The 5,000-nt window shown below is 43.9% G+C and overlaps 1 protein-coding gene across 2 annotated transcripts in view; it reads right to left on the reverse strand.

Moving 5' to 3' along the window:
* nlgn2b (neuroligin 2b) overlaps positions 1–4,619 on the reverse strand; it is a 58,942-nt gene extending 54,323 nt beyond the window's left edge. The window contains exon 1 of one of the 2 annotated variants that reach the window (XM_047805157.1): positions 4,313–4,619. The gene's annotated coding sequence lies outside the window, so the exon portion shown is untranslated. The remainder of the gene's footprint in view (positions 1–4,312) is intronic. The other variant, XM_027158561.2, reaches the window with a different exon arrangement.
* Between the last annotated feature and the right edge of the window lie 381 nt (positions 4,620–5,000).

Genomic DNA, 5,000 nt, shown 5'->3' on the forward strand with positions numbered 1-5,000 from the left:
TTCTTCTAGACTATAATCTAAAGATTGCATCAGATTCTAACATCAACACTTTAAGTGAGTCGTGTCTGAAGTTCCGTGTCTGAAAGCCCACCCAGACGTCACCTGGACCTTCACACTTCCATTACTGCATTACTGCATGATTTTAAACCATACAGCTAAAAGACGGTAAAGTGATCTAAAGTGATCTAATGGGATCTAATGCGATCACGGAGCCCGGTTTAAAACGGTAAGACGGTGAAACTGATACTTGGAGATGTTTTTATTATGCAGCTGTGGGAGGAAGAAGGTCTCAGGATGTAGCATGCAGTAGAGTTCTGTGTGTTAATCAGTTAACGTAAGCGGATAAGGATATGCGCAGAACGCGATACGTTCTCTTCCAGAATTATTGGCACCCTTGTGTTCAGAAAGTAATATTTTGTGCACTATGAGTGTGATCGGTTTTAAAACAAATTCTTATTCTGAAGGTTTTTAAGTAGTGAGAAAAAGAGGGACCTGATGCCTGACTGGTTACAGTGACCTCACCTGACGATCTGATTGGTTAAGGTAACGTTACAGAACATACCGGTGATCCGGTCGGTTACAGTGAAGGGGAAGTGCAGGGGATTTGGTAACAGTGCCATTTTAGGGCGGAGTGAACAACAATCCGATCGGTAAAAGGAATGATCTGTTCCAGAACAAGGGAACATGGATTCCATCGATTGTGACGCAATGTGAAATAGAACTGATCTCCTACTGGGTTCTAAAATATACTGAGATGGATCTGAGATCCTATTGGTTGCAGGAACATGTTAGGGGGAACTATGGCCTTCAAAGGGTTTCAGTAAATGCTCATTAATCAGAGAAAAGAAACCGTCATTTGTTTGGTTAGAGCTGCCTTTCGAGAGGAAAGTGCAATGTGATAAAAAAAAGTATTTATAAAGTGCAATTTAAAATAAAAGAACGAACAGTGAGAATCGATCTCGTGGTGCGGTTCGAGCAGCTGTAAAAGTTTTCTTAAAATGGCTGCCGTTCTGGTGAAGACGCTAACTTCATGCAATCTTCTCATACAAACCGGCTCACAGCAAGAAGCTCATCCCACTGCGTTCCTCCCTCTCGCAACACGTTAAACTTTAATCAGCCTGCAGTCCATGCAAGAGTTTCCCAAGACAACACACACACACACACACACACACACACACACACACACACACACACACACACACACACACATTCACTCACAGCTCGGAGGGAATGCATATAGTGTCTCTGCACAAATCTAACGCTGCATCCCTCTGCATTATTTATCTCTGGAGAAGCCGCTCATCCGCTCCGCTCCATATTGCTCCATCTTACATCAATCTGCATCTCAAACTCTTCCAGCCTCGTAGCCATTTTGGGGAAAAAAAAAAACTGCCACGTTTCCCAAGATTCATAAAAATAAAATTAAAAAAGACGCTAATAACCTAAATTCATAGCATGACTGCAGCGTTTTAAATATACACCTGAGCAGTGAGCAGGTCACCTACAGGGAGTCTGATGTAGGACACACCACCCATCACTACAGATAAACATCACACCGGCACCACGGCAACAGCAGATAGATGCTAACTAGATATTATGCAGGTTTCCACTTGCAGCAACTTACTGTACAGACTAGCAACGTTCCACAAATATCCAGTTACATCACAGAAGCTGAGGTGTGTTTAGCATAAAAGCATTTAGCTTGCTAACTAACTAGCTTACTAATTAGCTAGCTTGCTGAAGTGTGTGTGAGAAAAGTGACCACTTGATGATGACAGTTTGCAGGTTGGCTAACCACCTACAGTAAGTAGCATTGTAATTAAACTGCCTCACTGACTAGTTAGCAGGATTTGTTCAAATATAAACATTAGCGAGCTTGCTAATTAACTAGAATTCTGCTTAGCTACCTGGTTAGAATTAGCTGATTGAGCTGAATTAGCATGCTAATCAGCTAGCTTACCGACTAGCTAAAATGGTGTACAGGAAAAAAACTTCCTCACGTCTCCTGCGCATTTCCTGTGTCTGCAGTTCCTCCTCCAAATTGTGGCTTTACTTTTCACACTCTTGATATCACACACACACACACACACACACACACACACACACACTCAAACACAAAAAGCTAAGATGAACCCGTCTCAGTTATTTTCAGACTCAAGCTCTCAGTGTTATTGAAAAAAAAAGCAATATGGAGGAACAAAGGAACGGAAATCAGAACCGACCCGAATGTTCTGTTCCTTCTGATTCTCGTGCTTTATTCACAGGCTACAGGAAAGTCTGTAAAAAGAGGTTTTAAACCCCAAACATACACAAGAACAAGTCAAGTCGTAATGAAAACTTAAAGCTGACTTTCTGTCTAAGTCCGGCTCCAAAGGATGATGACGGGTAAATCTGAACTTCTACTCATTATTAATTAAGTATACATGATTACGGTTAACCTGTAATTAGTCTGTAGACACCGGGAGCTTTATGTGTAATTCTGCAGTGATGTCTGGAAGATACCAAAGCAGTAGGTTTGTAGGCGTGTAACACAATTATACACAATGTCTCTCTCTGTCATTGCATTACAGAAAGTGGGTGTGGCTTAAAAATCAGAATTATTTATTCACATTTCATCCAAAACAATCCACGACTGTATATAAGCTAATTTAAATGCCACATTTAATTTCCCTCACTCTTTCTTTAACATGTATCGTGTTGATTGAGTTGTGCGCCCTCTACAGGTGGAAGAAGGAAATTGGTCCCAGGTGCACTATAAAGTTAACGAAGAGAGCAGAAACACTCACTGATCGTGATCGAGACCGTGCACTCGAGAACACACGGACTTTTGATGAGGATTTCTAACTTTGATTTGTTAGTTTTATATGAATTCATTTTGGAAATAAACTTTAAGGTGTGGTGCTTAAGAGGGAGTCAGACAAATATCATGGTCCAAAGAAATAACAGAAATATCATCATCTTTATCTTCATCTTAAACAACATTCATCTAAGATTCATTTGAGTTTGTCAGTTTGTAAAACCTACACATTGTGAAGTAAACGTATAAGTAAACGGGTCTCACACACACACACACACACACACACACACACACACACACACACACACACACACACACACACAAGTGGATGTCAGTGAAATGAGTGGAAGGTTTTTTGGACAGCAGCAGAGCAACGATGCCGCGTTCACTGCGTGGGGGCCACAGAGAGGCGGCTCTAAAAATAAATTCATTTCTTTCATGAACTTCAGGCCAGATTGTACAGAAACATGGCGTTATCTTGGAGCTGTGCCTCCTGTTTGAACCTGTGTGGAAGATATTCTTAGTCCAGTAGAAATATACATATTCTCTACACGGTCAGTGCCGTTCGAACAGGGAAACGTTCGGAGCAGGTGAACGCAGCATGATCGATAGAACAGCACTTTTCTATCCACTTGTCTGTGTGTGTGTACAGTGAGGCCTAGAGGATGGTTTTAAAGGATAAAGAAGATGGTACAGGTGTTAGGGTTAAACAGCGAGACAGCCGTAGTGAACAGGACGCAGCGTCGCTGAGTAGTGAACACTTCACCGAGGTGATAATTGGAGCACTACACTAGAGTGTGCACTGAAACAGAGCTCGCCTTGTGCATCGACATGAATCCCGCCTTTGACGAAGCCCCAGATCACCAAACCGGACCGGCATGTAAATGTGGACCACATCACCACGTCTGCACCATCCCTCATTCTGTGTGTGTGTGTGTGTGTGTGTGTGTGTGTGTGTGTGTGTGTGTGTGTGTGTTAGATTTGGTACTATTGCTCCTGTCCTATTTCACCCAAATGACATGCAGGTGCAGTGAGAGGATGATATGGGGATGAAGATGTGCACCATCATCATCATCACCACCAACATCATCATCATCATCATCGTCAGGTTCAAAAGATTAAAAAAAAAAAAGAAGAGAGAGCCATTGTTGCGTTGCCAGGCAGAAATCCTATCAATCACGTCTCCTGATTCAGGTCGTGATGTCAGAGCGCTTTGAAGCGAGCCGACCTGATAACACGTATTATGTGAATATATTAACGTGTGCGCGTGAGCTTCAAAAGCAACAGCAAACGCGTTTATTAAGCAAACCGGATGTAGTTGGGTTTTTTTTGTAATTGTTTGTATTTTTTAAGGAATGCGATTAATCTTTAATGAAGCACCGACACGGCAGAGGTGCGCGAGACGAGATCGATACACTAACGTTACATGAAGGAGAATCACACACACACACACTCACTCACTCACTCACTCACTCACGCGCGCACACACACACAAGCGTTTTGCACAGCTCTTACCTCCCGGTGTTCGGTGTGCACGCGGACGTTTTATTCCATCATTCCGTGTGTTGTAGCGCGCGCCGTATTCACCTTCCCAGTATTTTTTCCCTCCAAAAACCCAGGAAAGAATCCTCTCCCCCTTTCCTCTCCTCTTCTTCCTCCTCTCTCTCTCTCTCTCTCTCTCTCTCTCTCTCTCTCTCTCTCTCTCTCTCTCTCTCTCTCTCTCTCTGATTCCTGCAGGCTGATGATGGAGGAGAAGCGCAGATGAAGCGCTAATAAGAAGAAGAGCCGCGCGCTCAGGAGAGACAGAGCGCGCGCGCGTGTATGTGTGAGCGTGCGCGTGCGTGTGTGCACAGCGCGCGTGTGAGACTGCGCGTGCGTGTGGATGTACGCGTGTGTGCGTGCGTGCGTGTGTGTGAATGTGTGTGTGCGTGTGCGTGCGTGTGTGTGTGTGTGTGTGTGTGTGTGTGTGTGTGTGTGTGTGTGTGTGTGTGTGTGTGTGTGTGTGTGTGTACCGCATCAGCAGCTCTGTTCTTCCTGCGGTCTGATCTACATTTCGAAAAGCACGGACATCGCAACTCACACACACACACACACACACACACACACACACACACACACACACACCTGTCTTTCTCTCGTTCTATCTCACACGCGCCGCGCGCGCACACACACATTATTTTCTTGCTCTCTTCCTTGTCTTTTT

Source organism: Tachysurus fulvidraco, chromosome 20, assembly GCF_022655615.1.
Source record: "Tachysurus fulvidraco isolate hzauxx_2018 chromosome 20, HZAU_PFXX_2.0, whole genome shotgun sequence".
NCBI lineage: Eukaryota > Metazoa > Chordata > Actinopteri > Siluriformes > Bagridae > Tachysurus > Tachysurus fulvidraco.